Here is a 19803-nt window from a genome sequence, read left to right as displayed (position 1 = left end):
CATTCTCTAAAGAAAAGCTCCAGAGAATCTGTTTGAAATTCCCTTAACGGTGTATGTTTTATTTTAACAAATTTAAGTCTTCATACAACCACGTTTACATAAAGTAGGATTCAGCTGAGTTAACATTTAACAGGAAAGAAGCACAGCAGATGGACACATGATGGGGGGTTTATAGAAACTTTTTCTGGGAGTCTGCCGTTTGGGAAGGCAGACCGCAATCCTGTACACAAACACAAGTGAAATTAAAGTCCAAGTTAGCTTAGCATTGTATTAGAAGTAGAGGATTTGGGTTCTAATCCTTTGAGAATCTCTCTATAGGGAGAGAGAGAGAGAGAGAGAGAGAGAGAGAGAGTTTATTTATATAATTTGACCTAAAATGCATACTTTCTTCTCTGAGATTTTTTTTCTTCACTGATAAATTAGACATATGATCTAATGCCAAGTTCAGTGTCTTATTAGCACGATCTAACAATACAAACTGCTTGATCACTGTGCCAGTATTCTGTCGATGTAAAGAATTACTAGAACTGGAGGAAACCCACAGGTATCCTTAGATCACGGATACTTCATATTCTCCTTTGTGACCCATTACAGCGCACCTCCCCCAACCCATATCATCCCACCCCTCTGCTTGCTCAGTTCCACCCCTACCTCTCTATCAGGTTGAACTAGTTTTAAGGAGAGGAGATACAATTGTCAGAGGCTGAAAGGGTGGGTATGGGATTTGGGACTCTTTTACCATGAGCACATACCCAACAAAAAATATTTTTTATTTAAAAAACTTTTTGAGGTATAATTGACATATGACATTATATTAGCTTCAGGTATACAACATAATGATTCAATACTTGTGTGTGTGTATATATAAATATATGTATATATATTGAGAAATGATCACTACAACAAGGCTAGTTAATGTCGGTCACCATACATGCTTACATATTATTTGTCTTCTGATGAGAACTTTTTAAAATCTATTTTCTTAGTAACTTTTAAATATGCTATACAGTATTATTAACTACAGTCACCATGTTGTACATTACATCCCCATGACTTATTTATGTTAGAACTGGAAGTTTGTACCTTTTGACCCCCTTTACACATTTGTTCCCCCAACCTCCGGCAACAACACTGATCTGTTCTCTGTGTCTATAAGTTCATTTTTTGTTTTTTTTTGGCGGGTTGTTTTTGTTTTGTTTTTGGATCCTAAATATAAGTGACATCTTATGGTATTTGTCTTCCTCTGTCCGACTTACTTCACTTAGCATAATGTCCTAAAGGTCCATCCATGCTGTTGTAAATAGCAAGATTTTCTTCTTTTATGGCTGAATGATATTCCTGTGTGTGTGTGAATGTGTGTGTGTGTGTGAGAGAGACATTTGCCTATCCATTCATTCATTGGTGGACGCAGTTTGTTTTCATATCTTGGCTATTCTAAATAGTGTTGCAATGAACATGGGATGCAGATATCTCTTCAACATGGCATTTTCATGCCCTTTGGATAAATACTCAGAAGTGGAATTTCTGTATCACATGTATCTACTTTAACTTTTTGAGAAATCTCCGTATTGTTTTCCATAGTTGCTGCACCAATTTACATTCGCATCAACAGTGCACCAGAGTTCCCTTTCTGTCCTTGCCAACTCTTGTTATTTCTTGGCTTTTTGATGATAGTCATTCTGACAGGTGGGAGGTGATATCTCATTGTGGTTTTGATTTGCATTTCTCTGATGAGTAGTGATGTTCAGTACCTTTTCATATAGCTGTTAGCTATCTGTATGTGTCCTTTAAAAAAAAGTCTATTCAGATATTCTCATTTTTGAATTAGATGCTTTGTTCTTACTATTAAGTTGTTTGAGTTCTTTATATATTTCAAATATTAACTCATCAGAAATATGGTTTGTAAGTATTTTCTCCCATTCTGTAGGTTGCTTTTTGTTTTGTTGATGGTTTCCTTTGTTTTACAGAAGCTTTTTAGTTTGATGTAATCCCACATGTTTATTTTGGCTTTTGTTGCCATAGCTTTTGGTATCAAATCCAAAAAATCATCATCAAGACTGATGGCAAGTTGCTTATGCTTATGTTTTTTTCTAGGAGTTTTATGGTTTCAGGTCTTTTTTTTTTTTTTTTTTTTTTTCGGTACACGGGCCTCTCACTGCTGTGGCCTCTCCCGTTGCGGAGCACAGGCTCCGGACGCGCAGGCTCAGCGGCCATGGCTCACGGGCCCAGCCGCTCTGCGGCATGTGGGATCTTCCCGGACCGGGGCACGAACCCGTGTCCCCTGCATCGGCAGGTGGACTCCCAACCACTGCGCCACCAGGGAAGCCCTGGTTTCAGGTCTTATATTTGATCACTTCATGAATCTGTGTGCATCTTGCTCGGGGCCATGCTAATCTTATCTGTATCATTCCGGTTTTAGTATATGTGCTGCTGAAGCGAACAAAGCAAACTTTCTTTTAGCATCTCAGTGTGTATGTGCACTTTTATTTATATATGGTAGGGTGGCAGTGGGGATTAGAGTACATCTGAAATACAACTTAATGTATTGAATGTACTGCTACGTAAAATATATGCCGTTGGAATAAACAGCTGTCAACTAGTAAAACTGCCTAATCTGTGAAGTGCTGAGCTATGTTCACGGCATAAGCAGTGGGCTTCGTGTGCTTTCCCTAAATATCCACTTCCCCCCAAGTGGGGGGAAATTGGCCTTCTCCTCTACTGGTCAAAGTTGAAGAACATGGGTTTGTAATCTTTCTTAGTTTCCCCTATCTAAATTCAGGGCTGAAGTTCAGAATCATTTTTCCAAAGAGAATGTTTCCTCTAACCATATTCTGTAGCTTCTCTGTACAAGGAAGTGTGGGATATTGTCCCTGAGAACACTGGGGACAGGCTGACAGTCAAAGCACTCTCTGTGTGGTTGGCCTGTCTGCTTGGCACTTCAAGGGTCCAAGCCCTTCACTCCCGGACCAAGCCGATAGAAATAAACCTTCATAACTTTCTTGTGGAGATCACAGTAAAAATGAGCAACTGACCTTGTTGCCCCAGGATGTTATCCCAGCTATTTCCCATTCGCAATCTGGTTCTGAGCAGACCAAGGAAAACATAGAATGAGACTGTACTCAGGCTCGATTATACATTCAAATTTCCTGTCTTTAAGACCCCCTAAAAACTGTAATGGCTTAATTAAGCTGGTAACTTTATGGCATGCTCTGCCCACAGCCTAACTCTGAGGCCTTTCTCTTTCACTGTCGGTGATAATTCTGCTTTGCTGGGATGGCTGGCTGCTGGAAAGAGGTGGGGAGCTCCAGGGTGGGAAAAGGAAGAAAACAGATCTTGGGGAAGCTAAATTCCGCTTGTGGCAGGTGGTCTTCAAATCTCCAGTCCTTTGGAGTCCATAAACGAGAGCTCTGGGGAAAGCGTAGGCATTAATTTAGGTTCTAGGAAGAGCAGGGTGAGTTTTCACTTGGTGAAGCTCGTCTTTGGAATCCATCAACTAAAACACTATTTCATAGAAGAGAAAAAGGCAGGTTATGACTTGCATGTTCCCTGAAAGGAAAAGAAGACCGTCCTATTTGAAAGCAGTGTAGCTCCACCCCCTGTCCTAATCTAAATGGCATCCTTCTTACATTTCATGCCCACATGATGTATAATCTTGGAGAGGTATTTCGCGTCATTGAATGGACTTTCCACCTTCATCTGGAGGTGGCTGACCTCTGCTGAGAGGTGGGCTGCTCTTCTGAGTCAGCACCACCTGCTTTCCTGAAAGAGCTTCTTAGGGCTGTAACAGTTTCATTACCAAAACATTCAGGTCTCTTGATATTATTTGAGAAATTCTTTATTTAGAAGTATTGAAGCATTTTTCCAATGCAAGAATTAACTGAAGAAAATGAATTGCTGGTCACCTTTATTTTTTCAAGTGCAGTTAAAGATGTGGTCTAAAGAATCAGACTGTTTTTCTCCTAAGGCCACCTCTATCACCCGCCAGTAATGGAGACTTAAGTTAGCAAGTCTAATAGAATAAGAATACTAGTTCCTACCTCGTAAGTTTAGTGAGATTTAGTGAAATAGTACATGTAAGACCCTTAGCACAGTGCCTGGCTCTTAATCACTAAATGTTAGTTTATCATATTATTATTGTTCCCGTTGCTCTTAATTTTACCAAGCTCACATTCTATAGGATTTATACTTATGGCAACACTCAACAATTTTATATCTGATCATGGGTCAGATAAAGAGAGAAGTGGACATATTTGCCACCCTGACTCCTCAGGGTTACAGGGAGGTGATTGGTGACCCAGTTTCACTGAGTTTTTCTTCTTTGGACTTCTGGTGTCCGTCTCTTTATTTCTCCTTTACCAGTTGCTTGCATTAGCCTTTCGGGAATTGTGCAGAAGAGTTTTTCATTTTTAGGAAGCCACAAGTTCCCTGTCTTTAAATCAGAGGTGAAATGTAGCATGCCATGGCAGTAATCCAAAGTTTGGAGGTCACATGGACTTTCTGGTTTAAACTCATTTTCTATGAAATCAAAATGTATCCTTTGCTTTTGAAAGCACTAAAAGTGATTAGCTGAGACAGCAGTGAACAGACATGAGGAAGAGGCCCCTGGTGGCTGAAAGGAGGCTTCTGCCTCTCAGTTTTTTTAATGGCATGCGAAAGACATTAATCCACACTTTCATTTCCTATTACCCAAATAGAAATGTCTTGAGATAATATGAATACCTTATGGCATAAGTGACTTTCTAAAGTATCTTATTAGAACTCCTTATCAGAGTAATTTAGGCAGCATTGGGGCTTGACAGCCGGGAACATACTGCTTAAACACTGACCCTTGGGAGCAGCTCACAAAAAGTTAGTCAAATACCAGTGGGGAAACTTCCAAGAGACATGGCAGCTTTAGCCTTTTCTCAAGCGCAGGGCCCCTCTATCATGTCACATGCAGGTGACTTCCTTGTGTGGCAGCTTCACCCAGAGAGAAAGTCAGATTTCCCAAATGTCTCTCAAGAACCATTAGGACAAATCATGCTGTCACAAAGGGAAGCTGGGACATTACTGCAGAAAGCAAAGGGTGAAACTCTGTCCTTGAAGGGTGTTTAATATGCTTTTGAGAATGATGCCGTAGGTTTTGGATGCACTCTTTTGCAAAAGGAAGTTTATAAACTACCTGGGCTCCTTTGCTGATGTTTAATGTACAAGAGGCTAATGTGGATTTTTATTGGGGTAAATGCAAAACAAAATACCCCCCAAATAATACCCCCAAACCCAGACCCACAGTCAAAACATCCCTGCAAAGTGTTTCTGTGTCTTCAGAATGGAAGGTTACGTTTCGTCTGAAGAAAATGGCTTACGTGAGGATGTACCAGCATGGGCTGGGGACTTTGCATTGCTGAATTGCAGTCTCCACCTCTTTTCACTTCCCAAGGTGTTGTGATACGTTAATCCTCACACTGAGCCGCCTCCTACTCTGCTCAGATTTATTTCAGATGAAGAGCCCTTTTCTTCGTTTCCCCAGGAGACTCTGCCAGAAGCCTATAGTGGCCACCATCTACATTGTTTTCCTTTATTTTTCAGTTTCTCCCTGTAAGATGGCCTCCCAGTAAACCTGTAATTGCTTATATGAACCGACACTATGTCCTTTTTTTTTTAACATCTTTATTGGAGTATAATTGCTTTACAAAGGTGTGTTAGTTTCTGCTTTATAACAAAGTGAATCAGTTATACATATACATATGTCCCCATATCTCTTCCCTCTTGCATGTTCCTCCCTCCCACCCTCCCTATCCCACCCTTTTACGTGGTCACAAAGCACCAGGCTGATCTCCCTGCGCTATGCGGCTGCTTCCCACTAGCTATCTATTTTACGTCTGGTAGTGTATATATGTCCATGCCACTCTCTCCCTTTGTCCCAGCTTACCCTTCCCCCACCCCGTATCCTCAGGTCCATTCTCTAGTAGGTCTGCATCTTTATTCCCGTCTTGCCCCTAGATTCTTCATGACCTTTTTTTTTTTTAGATTCCATATATGTGTGTTAGCATACAGTATTTGATTTTCTCTTTCTGACTTACTTCACTCTGAATGACAGTCTCTAGGTCCATCCTCCTCACCACAGATAACTCATTTTCATTCCTTTTTAGAGCTGAGTAATATTCCATTGTATATATGTGCCACATTTTCTTTTTTCTTTTTAATAGATCTTTATTGAAGTATAATTGCTTCACAATACTGTTTTAGTTTCTGTTGTACAACAAAGTGAATCAGCCATATGCACACATATATCCCCATATCCCCTCCCTCTTCAGGCTCCACCACTACCCTCCCTATCCCAGCCCTCTAGGTCATGGCAAAGCACCGAGCTGATCTCCCTGTGCTATGCTGCTGCTTCCCACTAGCTAACTAGTTTACATTGGATAGTGTATATCTGTTGATGCTACTCTCACTTTGCCCCAGCTTCCCGCTCCCCACCCCATGTCCTCAAGTGGTTTCTCTATGTCTACGTCTTTATTCCTGCCCTGCCACTAGGTTCATTGGTACCTTTTTTTTTTTTAGATTCCATATATATGTGTTAGCATACGGTATTTGTTTTTCTCTTTCTGACTTACTTCACTCTGTATGACAGACTCTGTGTCCATCCACCTCACTACAGATAACTCAATTTCGTTTCTTTTTATGACTGAGTAATATTCCATTGTATAAATGTGCCACATCTTTTTTATCTATTCATCCGATGATGGACACTTAGGTTGTTTCCATCTCCGGACTATTGTAAATAGAGCTGCAATGAACATTTTGGTACATGACTCTTTTTGAATTATGGTTTTCTCAGGGTATATGCCCAGTATTGGGATTGCTGGGTCATATGGTAGTTCTATTTTTAGTTTTATAAGGAACCTCCATACTGTTCTCCATAATGGCTGTATCAATTTACATTCCCACCAACAGTGCAAGAGTGTTCCCTTTTCTCCACACCCTCTCCAGCATTTATTGTTTCTAGATTTTTTGATGATGGCCATTATGACTGGTGTGAGATGATATCTCACTGTAGTTTTGATTTGCATTTCTCTAATGATTAGTGATGTTGAGCATTCTTTCATGTGTTTGTTGACAATCTGTACATCTTCTTTGGGGAAATGTCTGTTTAGGTTTTCTGCTCATTTTTGGATTGGGTTGTTTGATTTTTTGTTATTGAGGTTCATGAGCTGCTTATAAATCTTGCAGATTAATCCTTTGTCAGTTGCTTCATTTGCAAATATTTTCTCCCAATCTGAGTGTTGTCTTTTGGTCTTGTTTATGGTTTCCTTTGCTGTGCAAAAGCTTTTAAGTTTCATAAGGTCCCATTTGTTTATTTTTGTTTTTATTTCCATTTCTCTAGGAGGTGAGTCAAAAAGGATCTTGCTGTGATTTATGTCATAGTGTTCTGCCTGTGTTTTCCTCTAAGAGTTTGATAGTGTCTGGCCTTACATTTAGGTCTTTAATCCATTTTGAGTTTATTTTTGTGTATGGTGTTAGAGAGTGTTCTAATTTCATTCTTTTACATGTAGCTGTCCAATTTTCCCAGCACCACTTATTGAAGAGGATGTCTTTTCTCCACTGTATATTCTTTCCTCCTTTAACAAAGATAAGGTTGACCATACATGCGTGGGTTTATCTCTGGGCTTTCTATCCTGTTCCATTGATCTATATTTCTGTTTCTGTGCCAGTACCATACTGTCTTGATTACTGTAGATTTGTAGTATAGTCTGAAATCAGGGAGCCTGATTCCTCCAGCTCCGTGTTTCTTTCTCAAGAGTGCTTTGGCTCTTTGGGGTCTTTTGTGTTTCCATACAAATTGTGAAATATTTTGTTCTAGTTCTGTGAAAAATGCCAGTAGTAATTTGATAGGGATTGCATTGAATCTGTAGATTGCTTTGGGTCATAGAGTCATTTTCACAAGGTTGATTCTTCCAATCCAAGAACATGATATATCTCTCCATCTATTTATAACATCTTTAATTTTTTTCATCAGTGTCTTATAATTTGCTGCATACAGGTCTTTTGTCTCCTTAGGTAGGTTTATTCCTAGGTATTTTATTCTTTTTGTTGCTGTGGTCAATGGGAGTGTTTTCTTGATTTCACTTTCAGATTTTTCATCATTAGTGTATAGGAATGCCAGAGATTTCTGTGCATTTTGTATCCTGCTACTTTACCAAATTCATTGATTAGCTCTAGGAGTTTTCTAGTAGCATCTTTAGGATTCTCTATGTATAGTATCATGTCATCTGCAAACAGTGACAGCTTTACTTCTTCTTTTCCGATTTGGATTCCTTTTATTTCCTTTTCTTCTCTGATTGCTGTGGCTAAAACTTCCAAAACTATGTTGAGTAAGGGTGGTGAGAGTGGGCAACCTTGTCTTGTTCCTGATCTTAGTGGAAATGCTTTCAGTTTTTCACCATTGAGGATGATGTTGGCTGTGGGTTTGTCATATATGGCCTTTATTATGTTGAGGAATGTTCCCTCTATGCCTACTTTCTGCAGGGTTTTTATCATAAATGGGTGTTGAATTTTGTCAAAAGCTTTCTCTGCATCTATTGAGATGACCGTTTGGTTTTTCTCCTTCAATTTGTTAATATGGTGTATCACATTGATTGATTTGCATATATTGAAGAATCCTTGCATTCTTGGGATAAACCCCACTTGATCATGGTGTATGATCCTTTTAATGTGATGTGGATTCTGCTTCCTAGTATTTTGTTGAGGATTTTTGCATCTATGTTCATCGGTGATATTGGCCTGTAGTTTCCTTTCTTTGTGACATCCTTGTCTGGTTTGGGTATCAGGGTGATGGTGGCCTTGTAGAATGAGTTTGGGAGTGTTCCTCCTGCTGCTATATTTTGGAAGAGTTTGAGAAGGATAGGTGTTAGGTCTTCTCTAAATGTTTGATAGAATCTGCCTGTGAAGCCATCTGGTCCTGGGCTTTTGTTTGTTGCAAGGTTTTTAATCACAGTTTCAATTTCAGTGCTTGTGATTGGTCTGTTCATATTTTCTATTTCTTCCTGGTTCAGTCTCGGCAGGTCGTGCATTTCTAAGAATTTGTCCATTTCTTCCATGTTGTCCATTTTATTGGCATAGAGTTGCTTGTAGTAATCTCTCATGATTTTTTTTTATTTCTGCAGTGTCAGTTGTTACTTCTCCTTTTTCATTTCTAATTGTATTGATTTGAGTCTTCTCCCTTTTTTTCTTGATGAGTCTGACTAATGGTTTATCAATTTTGTTTATCTTCTCAAAGAACCAGCTTTTAACTTTATTGATCTTTGCTATCATTTCCTTCATTTCTTTTTCATTTATTTCTGATCTGATCTTTATGATTTCTTTCCTTCTGCTAACCTTGGGGTTTTTTTGTTCTTCTTTCTCTAATTGCTTTAGGTGTAAGGTTAGGTTGTTTATTTGAGATGTTTCTTGTTCCTTAAGGTAGGATTGTATTGCTATAAAATTCCCTCTTAGAACTACTTTTGCTGCATCCCATAGGTTTTGGGTCGTCATGTTTTCATTGTCATTTGTTTAGGTATTTTTTGATTTCCTCTTTGATTTCTTCAGTGATCTCTTGGTTATTAAGTAGTGTGTTTTTTAGCCTCCATGTGTTTGTATTTCTTGCAGGTTTTTTCCTGTAATTGATATCTAGTCTTATAGCATTGTGGTTGGCAAAGATACTTGATACAATTTCAATTTTCTTAAATTTACCAAGGCTTGATTTGTGACCCATGATATGATCTATCCTGGAGAATGTTCCATGAGCACTTGAGAAGAGAGTGTATTCTGTTGTTTTTGGATGGAATGTCCTATAAATATCAATTAAGTCCATCTTGTTTAATGTATCATTTAAAGCTTGTGTTTCCCTATTAATTTTCATTTTGGATGATCTGTCCATTGGTGAAATTGGGGTGTTAAAGTCCCCTACTATGAATGTGTTACTGTCGATTTCCCCTTTTATGACTGTTGGTATTTACCTTATGTATTGAGGTGCTTCTGTGTTGGGTGCAGACACTATGTCCTTTGAAAATTGTTTCACTTATTCCATAAAGATACACTGACCTTAATTGTAAAGCTCAGTATACTGCCATCATAAAGACAGACTTTCTACATTCACAGTTTTCTTGCACATGTGTTTTTGGCATCTGAATGTTATGATTTAAGCTTGTTTCTCAAAATGCAAGTGCATTTGATTTTTTAAATGCTGCCCATTTATCTTGCTACATGAATCAATTTTTTTCCTACTCCTCTCCTCATCGATAGTGTTGCCTTTCAATTCCTCCAACATATTTCAGGTAAATGGTCAAATCAGTGTGTCCACAGTCAAAGATGCATCAGATGTTTCCTGCTGAGGCAGAGAAGATGAACAGAGTTAATGTGTAAATGATAGGCCAATGATGAGGTCAATATTTACCGCATGCTACAATAAATCTTGATAACTGGATAACTACCAAAACAAGATGTCAATAATCAGGGTGATGTGCTGTAGCCTTCCAGAATAGTTTCATTTGAGAGTTATGGAAATTCTGGGAATAAAGCTTCCAATAATTTTGTGGTATGCTTTTGGTCCTAAAAGACAGTCATCCTTTATATCAAGGTAAAGATCTAGAATCTCATTGGTTTTCAAACTTTAATATACATTAGAATAACTTGGGGCATTTTAGTTAAATACAGATTCCTAGATTCCACCCATATTATGATGAATAGGTATGGTCTTGTGCCCATCTAGTGTTTCAGAAAACACTAGATGAATCTGACACAGACAAAATAGGGAACGTATCTTTGAGAAACACTGATATAAACTGTACTGCTATTCATTGTGCCTGGGGGGTATGTGATTACTTAAGTAATCAACCCATCAACTAACCAACATTTATTTAGAGACAACTAGTTCATAACAATATGGTCATAAAGCCATTATGAAGTACTCACTTGTACTTTTTCTGTTGCTGCTCTGCTCTAGCTAGTAAAATGGTAACTTTTGAATCTTACATATGAGATTGAATAATGTAAGAACAAAGCTCATTGGCATAATTTATCAATGATGATTATTTTAAATATCTCTTAAAATAATTGCTCATACTTGGAGACATAGCCTTCTCTTAAATATAAATGCAAAAAAATCATTACAGTTTATTTACTAATAAAGGAAGACTGATATATATAGTGAAATCAGTTAATATATAATTTTGTGGTAAGTGTATCCTGATCAGTAAAACATTTTTCAATATGAAACTCAATGCATTGTTTATTAAAGACTATATAGGCATTAAATATTACTAATGTCATATATATTAAACAGTAGGAACACTATTATAAATTTAAAATAGGATAAATTTTAAAAACTAGAGATTCAATATTTTCTTCCCACATATACCAACAAATCATAAGTGTTATATTCTCAACTGTCCTAGTAGTCTTGTTTGTCTAGCCTGGTTTGCAAATTTTGACTGACTCTCTCTTAGGTGGAAAGTTCTTAGCTGGTACATAATTAAAGAATAAATAATTTCCTAAAAGTGAAACAAGAATGTTCTCTTTCAGCTCTGACATTAGCTAATATTTCTCAAACAGTGATTTTTGTTGGTATTTCCAGGTACATCTTTAAAATAGTTTTTGGGCTACCTTTCCCCAAAATGGCAGGGAAAAATGCATTAATGGATAGACTGTCCTCAATTTCAAGTCTTTCATCCATAATTTGTATTTAAACCACTGGTCCCTTTGTGGTGCTCATCTATTTGATTGTCTCCAAAGTATGCATGTACATCTCAGGATCCTGTTTTGATTTCGTTGTAGTTCGATGTCATTGGTTGTTTTCTTTATAACTCATATTGAAATTCTTTGGTATACCTGGAGGCTCCTCTAAGAGTCTCTAACCTCCCTGGCTTCATTGAGTACTTTCTCCAATGAACAGTCTCAATATATATTTGCAAGTGATTTCAAAATTGATGTGCAAAAGAATCACTTATGAATTTTGGGGGAAAAAAAAAGATGTTTACTCATTGAATCTGAAACAGGGACGGAGTTCATGTATTTCTAACAAGCTCCCAGCCATATGCTTGTTGCTGCCAATCTGTGAACCAAGAGTTCTACACTGCACATTTGGCTTTTGCCAAGTGCTACAATCTGTTATTGATCATATTTCCAGACATATACACTATATACTCAACTGTATATATTTCCCATGAGTGTGGCAATCTCCTCATAAAATTCTCATTGCTGATGACAATAAGGTACTTGACATCAACTCTATAGTCATTAAACATTTTTAATCTCTAAAATCTACTTCCAAGAAAACACCTTGTGATCATGAACTGATCTTGGAAGAATGTCAGCACAATAAGTGTGCCAAATCTTTGTCATCCTTCAGAGATTTTTAAAGACTATCTTAGACATTATTGCTGTTGTTGTTTACTTCTGAGAGCATTCAATAAGCATGGAAAGACAAAAGGAGAATGAGATACAATATACTGAAATGATATTCACCGAAACATTGAAATTGAAGATTTCTGGGAGGTGTTATAATAACAACCTTATTTTCTTCATTTAAAAATCTATGTTTTCCTAAACGTTTTATTGTTCACATGTATTACTCTTATTATAAAGTAATCATTATGAACTTTTAAAATCCCAGAATATCTTGTATCTTTTTTCTTCTAAACCTCATGGAAAATACCCACAACTTGGCTATTTGCCATGATTTGTTATGCCTTGTTCCCTTGTTATTTGTCACATTTTGCTTATTTGTCTAGCAATACTCACTGGAGAGACATTTTTATAACTCCACATTTCTCAGCCCTTTGTTAGTGACATGGTATATACTCAGGATCTACCTGTTGATTGATCATCAATTTTCTGGCTTTACTGAATTTGCATATAGACTGTATGAAAAGAAGTTTAACACATCAAATCAAATAGCTTAAAATCACCAAAGGTGTCTGATATTGTTATACAGGTTTACATAAATATTGAAGTTTACATCCCAAGTAAGAGCATAGTCCTATGGCTTAGTACATGCCAAGAGAAAATACAAGGCAAGATATCAATGGAAATCCACATAGAAAAATTTAGTGAGTATTACTGATAACTTCTCATCTCTTAACGCACCTGTCTGCGCACATAGAAATGACCATATTTCTGACTGGTCTAGAGTATTGATGGTCTGGCACTGAGCAGGTTCTGGGATGACAAATTAAATGTTTCCATCCTGGAGAAGATGCTAGAGAAAAGATGAAAATTACTTGGGGTAGCTGAAAATCGCACTAAATATCATTTTCTTTGTTTCTGCCAAATTTCTGCCATTATGTTCATCTTGATTTAAAGGACATATGATGAAAATGGAAAACAGTTTCTAATCACAGCGATTAATTACCAATGACTAAATTTAAAGTGATTTCCTAATTAAAATTTCAAAGTATCCTAGGTATAATGTAAGACTAGAATGATGAGGCAACACAGAGGATTTCTCTAGAATGGCCTACAAAGCATCAAGGAGGAAGGGATATTCCCAAACATACAGAAAAGTAGGTTCTTGTTTAAACTGTTCTCAGAGTCTCCATCCGTTGGAACAAGCCATTCTTATCCTAGTGGTAAATACAACAAAATCAAACGTGGAACCGCTGTGAGTGATCCAAAAAACTGGTGGAGACCCACGTGTTGTGCATAATACACACATAGACTGGCAGAACATGATGGGATCCAAGAATCACCGACAGGGATAAGCAGTCAACAAGTTGCACTGGTGATTCATTCAGCAAATATTTACTAGCCGCATATTAGATGTCAGGTACTCTTCTAGGTACCTGGCATACATCAATAAATAAAATGGACGTATTCCTACCTTTGTGGAGTTTATATGCAAGCAGATACAGGAAGATAGGAAATGGTATACCAGATAAGTAGGTAAATTATATTTTTGTATGTGAGGAAATAAGTGATATAGATAAAAGGAGAGTAGGAAGATGGCAAGCACTAGTTATGGGATGGGAGTGAGGTGGGTTGCAATTTTAAGTAAAGGTGTCAGAGTAATCCTCATCGAGAAAAGGGTATTTGAAAAAAGACTCACAAAAAGCGAGGGAATGAGCCACACAGCTATTAGGGGAAAGAGCTTTCTCTTCTCTGGTGCAAATCCCTAATGCTAGAGTATGCTTGCCTCATTCCAGGGTCTTCAGGGAAGCCTGTGGGTCTAGTGTGGAGTCGGCATGCGGGAAAAATCATAGGACATGGGTTTATCAATGCAAAAGATGCTCATATCATGTAGGTCATTGTAGGCCAAAGTAAGGGCTTTGGCTACTTGACACAGGGTCAGATTTCAACATCAATCTTAGTTTTCATTCTCTCTGTACTTCCTTTTATCATTCCTTTTAACATGACAATATCTTCCAGTCCTGCTTCTACTGTGTCTTTTCTTACTATCTGTGCTCTTGCAATAAGAATAAACCTGATTTATGTCTTTGCTCATTCCAATTCACACTAAACTCTATGGGCAAATTTGTTTTCTTACAGTACAGGGAGTTTTCCTTATAAAAATATCATATACGCTTGTCATTAGAATTAAGTCAAAACTTCTCTCTTGACCTCGCAGGATCTGGCTTCTACCTTCTCTTCAAAAAAAAAGTTTCCTGTGCACTATTCAATTGTTCTCTCCAATTTCTATCTCTTTGCTCATGGCACTTTGTAAACATCTTCTCAACACCTTTCCATTCTTCATATCTCCCCTAATGCCATGGCCACCTTTATCATCACCCCTAATCTCAGCAACAAGTGGCATCTCACTTTTCAAAATCTCCAGCACTTTACTTTTACTTCTCCTAAGACAGAAACTGTGTTCTCAAATATTAATTGTAAGTGGACTCAAAACCCACTGGGAGTTAAATCCGTGTCTTATTCATGTTTTTATTCCCCACAGAACATGGAAATATCAGTGCATTGATAAATATTGATAGAATGAATTTCAGCACTCAATCTGTAAGCATATATAGGGAGTTTTTAGCATTATTGACACAAACCCATTCTGGACATAATGATCAGTCCTCCATCATGACCCATGGGCATTCAACTTTGTGATTACAGAAACCTCTGTGCTCTTTATGACTGCCCATGCTTCAAGTTCAAGACAAGGAATACGGGATTAATTTAGGAATCCATCATATTTTTAAAGGCATGACAACTTGCTGTGTTATAAATATAGCAGATCACCCAGCAGCATAAATAATGAAAACACTGCCTTGGGGGCAATCAAAGTGATTGATGGTCTGAGTTACAGTTAACCCTGGTTATCCTTGTTCCATGTGAATCTGTGTTGCCTTCCTTTCTGCCTGAGATTAGGACGGCAGAAGCAGTATCTGTGAAAAAAAATCAGATAATCAGACACCCACTGTGCTTTCCTAGTCTGAATTTGCAAATAAGGGGGAAGGTATCTGATTCAGAACAAACTAAGTTCACGCATACAGATGTGTTCTTATCGTATCCATATTATTAACTGAGCAGCACTGAATAAAGTTAAAGTGTAGGATAAGGAAAATCAGGCCACCCTGGTTTTACTCTTATTTTAAATATAAAAAACTTCAAAAGAATGTGTCCTTCACTTGAATGTCATAGGTAAGGGTGCCTTTTTCCTAATGTTCTGTAGACACATGTTTAATGAACTCCACTTGGGCTCTGACATGCTGAAAATGAAAATTTTGCTGAAAATATGGCTCAAGAAGCATCATGTTAGAAAGGAGAGAATGCCGTATCGGGACAAGACTACCTGATTCTCATTCTATTTTTGCTGCTAATTAGTTTCATTAGCTGGTGTGAGTTTCTCAACCTCGCTCATCATGTCTCTGACCCTTTATATATGCAATGATAGAGAGAAAAGGGACAAGCCTATTATGAATTACGTGCCTACTTTATACAAAACACTTTGCCAAACTTTTCTGCTACTAAGCTTTTCAGTGATATATTATTATGTCCATTTTACAGATAACAAGATTGGGGTTCAGAAAGCTATGTCATATTCCCAAGGTTGTGTGAGATAAATGGCAAATCTGAATTCTGGTCAATCTAAATCCAAAGGTTATATAATGATAACTGCATATATGAAAGTTTAAAAAACAAGAGCTTCTTCCTGTTCTTACATTCTGTGATTGTCATTCTAAAGTACTGTGGAGTTTTCATACAACGGCGAGTATTAAGACCAGAACAATAGTTTTGCTGACTCCTAATCCATAGTCAATCTCTGACTCCTTTATGGAACAGGACAAGCCTTCTCTTAACATGCTTCCCAAATCAAGTCACACCAGAAGGGATCATTATTGATTGGCTAGTCAAGAAGAGCACTTCAATTTGGGGTTAAAAAAAAAAAAAAAACAAGGAGCATGTCAGAATAATATTCAGTTTCATCAGTGTGAATTCATTCACTGGGGCCTTCTGCAGACTGGAATTCTGATTTTGGGAAACTTCTATATCTAGCACAGTGGGGATCTTGAACTTTGTCTTCTTGGAGGTCTTTTAAAGCGAGTAGTTTTATTTTTCTCTGTTATAGTAGCAACAAAGCATGTGCTTTTCTATCTTTAGGTCTGTGTTCATACTAGCACTGCCTGAAGTGTCACGCCTTACACCCCTCTATATTCAAGATGTTTACTCATCTCTTAAGACCCTGGTCAACGTTATCTTTTCCAGGAGGCTTTCTCTAGGCATTAAGCCTATTATGCCATTCTAGCCCACATTAATTCTGTTTTATATTAAGAGTTATCTATGTACCTTTCCTTTAACAAATAAATCCTTAAATTCCCAGAAGGGCCTAATGCAGTATTTTATAGAGTAGTATTTTATATAAATTTGTGTTAGGAAGAAATGAACTGATAATGTAATACATAATTTATAAGGATTAAATGATGAAGGAGGGTAGGTACCACCTTAGACTCACTACCAAGCCCATCAGAAGTAGAATCCAGCTGTGGCTCAAGCTGGACCTGCTACGTTCTTTCTCCGTGTTGTGTTCTATGACTCCCCACAGCATTCAGCCTCCGTCACAGTGAACGCAGCTCACAAACAAACCTACCTGGGCAATTAAATTAGACAATTTGACATAAGATAGATGGCTGACAGTTGCAGGTAGGCACAGGGAAATAGCAGTTGGCTGACAGGGTGATTGCCTGGGTGTCTACAGATTTACTTATGCGAATCACTCATCTGTCTTAACTGGGAAGGCCACTTTGTTGCCAAGAAGCCTAGGGAGAGTATTGTTTTGCTAAAAATTCTTACCTTTCAGGAGTGGGGATATCAGTTCTCCCTCTGTTTTAGGAACTGAGGTTCAATTTCATGGCATTTAGAGACGAGCCAAACCAGTCTGGACAGAGTACCAGCTTCCCATCTGCATTGTACTCTCTGACACATGAGACGCACTGTTCAGCCTTGGAACTTTATATAGCAACACATTGAAACACAGGAACACACAGAAACCAAAAATGTCTCTTTGAGATGAAAGTGGGAACAAGAAAAAGAAAGAAGAGGTGGCTCAAACCATGTGGGATGTTCACCTCCTGCTCATGTATCAGCTTTAATGTGCTTCCTAGAGAGTTTCACTTACTCTCCACATTTTCATCTAGTAATCGCTCAAAAATCTTATCTAAAGAAATGATTAAGTTCCTCATGCCATTCTCAGTTAAACCACATGGGAAAAAAGGCAACAGTTGGCCAATTAAAAAAGTTTATTTGTCAGCAATAAGTTTTAGACAACTGCATGGTTCAAAAGCTCTGAAGTGGGACAGAGCAAACCCTTGGGAATTCAGTCCAACACTCTGGAATGAACCTCCCCTGACACTGACAGTTGTTTTCCCTCTTCATGGAGTTCATTTTGGCCTCAGTCTGACTCCTGCAGGAGATCAATCCAGAGACCCAGTGTGCCCCATCAGTGTGTTACAGCCCATAGATCAAGAAGTGAACACTGTTTCATGTGTCATGCGATGACCATAGGAAGTCCCTTCTTCAGGACCCTTCCTTCTCTCCCACCCCAGTGAGAGTCAGAAGGACAGTTGTAGAGTGGAAAACTCAGAAGTAGCAAGTGGCTGTTTGAATACATGTTTGTAATCTTGGGGATAATAAAGGCTCCTGTCCTGGGTGAGCAACTAGGGATTCTGTTCCTGGCCTTCAGCCATCTTCTTGGTCTCAGAGGACTCCTGAAAGTCCTTTATAGAGACAAAAGCAAGGGGAGGGGAGTCTCCTTCTTCATACCCATAACAAGAAAATGTTCTATTCCAAGGAAAGATCCTGCTGGTCATACAGTCATGGGCGGCTCAAAAAAATCTATTCCTACAGTGGGCCAGTCAGGCCAGGATTCTCAAATGTCTTTAAATGTGTGAGATTTTCTTGGTTTTCTTTTTCTTTATTTTGGAAGTTACTATTTAGTGCATAGCACAGATGTAGTCCACAATCACCCATAGTAAACCTGCCTGCTAGTACAGATTTTCTGGCTTTCCCAATTTGTAAGGTCTAATTGAAAGCAATATTCTTGTTTTCCAGAGGCATTTTCTCTACACACCAGAGGCTGAGTTGGAGCAGTAACTTTACAAGAGTCTGGGGAGTTAAGTCTCCCCCAAACATGCTGTATTACTTTGTGATTAAAGTGTTTCCAGACTTGCTCACACTCAGAGCCAGAAACAGAAACAGGCTTCCACTACCCTTCCTGGCCTTGAACAGGCATTCATTTACATTTTTAGACTGGGAAGGAAAATCCAACATTCCTTGATAAGAGGGATTTAAAGGATATCCTTGCAGTACAAATACACTGAATTCCACAAAAGCATTGCCTTCTCTAAGATTACATAAGAGCAGCTTAAAATCAAAAGGACATATTTTATAATAGGAAAAGGAGATTAACTAATGGAAAACATCTATAAATTCAAAAGTTATAACCAAAGCTGTTGAAGAGTGATAAGTCAAATAGTAGGAATTCCTTCCCATTTTTGTTTAGGTAGGGATAGTTAGTTATCTATTATTTAGGTAGGGATAGTTATCTCTTATTTAGGTAGGGATAGTTATCTATTAATTATTTAGGTAGGGATAGTTATCTATTAATTATTTAGGTAGGGATAGTTATCTATTAATTATTTCGGTAGGGATAGTTATCTATTATTTAGGTAGGGATAGTTATCTATTAATTATTTAGGTAGGGATAGTTATCTATTAATTATTTAGGTAGGGGTAGTTATCTATTATTTAGGTAGGGATAGTTATCTATTAATTATTTAGGTAGGGATAGTTATCTATTAATTATTTAGGTAGGGATAGTTATCTATTATTTCGGTAGGGATAGTTATCTATTATTTAGGTAGGGATAGTTATCTATTATTTAAGTAGAGATAGTTATCTATTAATTATTTAGGTAGGGATAGTTATCTATTATTTAGGTAGGGATAGTTATCTATTATTTAGGTAGGGATAGTTATCTATTAATTATTTAGGTAAAGATAGTTATCTATTAATTATTTAGGTAGGGATAGTTATCTATTAATTATTTAGGTAGGGATAGTTATCTCTTATTTAGGTAGGGATAGTTATCTATTATTTAGGTAGGGATAGTTATCTATTAATTATTTAGGTAGGGATAGTTATCTATTAATTATTTAGGTAGGGATAGTTATCTATTATTTAGGTAGGGATAGTTATCTATTAATTATTTAGGTAGGGATAGTTATCTATTAATTATTTAGGTAGGGATAGTTATCTATTATTTCGGTAGGGATAGTTATCTATTATTTAGGTAGGGATAGTTATCTATTATTTAAGTAGAGATAGTTATCTATTAATTATTTAGGTAGG

The 19803-nt window shown here is 37.5% G+C and overlaps 1 non-coding gene across 1 annotated transcript; it reads right to left on the bottom strand.

Annotated features, from left to right (window-relative positions):
• Positions 1-2339: 2339 nt before the first annotated feature.
• Positions 2340-2441, bottom strand: LOC136136772 (U6 spliceosomal RNA). Its single transcript, XR_010656701.1, has one exon. It is a non-coding gene; the product is annotated as a U6 spliceosomal RNA (small nuclear RNA).
• Between the last annotated feature and the right edge of the window lie 17362 nt (positions 2442-19803).

The sequence above is a fragment of the Phocoena phocoena genome, chromosome 16, assembly GCF_963924675.1.
Source record: "Phocoena phocoena chromosome 16, mPhoPho1.1, whole genome shotgun sequence".
Taxonomy (NCBI): Eukaryota; Metazoa; Chordata; class Mammalia; order Artiodactyla; family Phocoenidae; genus Phocoena; species Phocoena phocoena.
The sequence above is the reverse complement of the archived record's forward strand: the minus strand, read 5'-3'. Positions and strand labels throughout refer to the sequence as shown.